Source organism: Corylus avellana, chromosome ca4, assembly GCF_901000735.1.
Source record: "Corylus avellana chromosome ca4, CavTom2PMs-1.0".
NCBI lineage: Eukaryota > Viridiplantae > Streptophyta > Magnoliopsida > Fagales > Betulaceae > Corylus > Corylus avellana.
This window is the reverse complement of record NC_081544.1, coordinates 5127644-5127968: the sequence shown is the minus strand read 5'-3', so window position 1 is coordinate 5127968 and position 325 is coordinate 5127644. Positions and strand designations below refer to the sequence as shown.

Here is a 325-nt window from a genome sequence, read left to right as displayed (position 1 = left end):
ACAGTATATAATTCATAATCTATAAAATAAAAGTTGCAACCTTCCTTTCAATTGTTTTTCCTTTACATCTACTAAAGGTCGTTTCACTATTTAAAAAATCAAAGATTGTGAAACAAAAGATTTAACAAGTCAATGTTTGGCTCCATGATTAGCTTGCGCCACATTAACATATAAGATATATTAAGTGACATGCGAGTGTGTGAATCCTGTGTGCTAAAATGGTATAGTGGTTCAACGAGCCGATTTTCTTTAAATAAATCTTACGGAGATTAAGGGTTACATTTAGGTGCAGGATCTTTCATGTCCCAAATTTCAGTGTGTTTGG

The 325-nt window shown here is 32.6% G+C and overlaps 1 protein-coding gene across 1 annotated transcript in view; it reads left to right on the top strand.

The window, feature by feature from the left end:
- Positions 1-325, top strand: part of LOC132177904 (uncharacterized) — a 6296-nt gene that overhangs the window by 4793 nt on the left and 1178 nt on the right. The gene's annotated exons all lie outside the window — the stretch shown is intronic.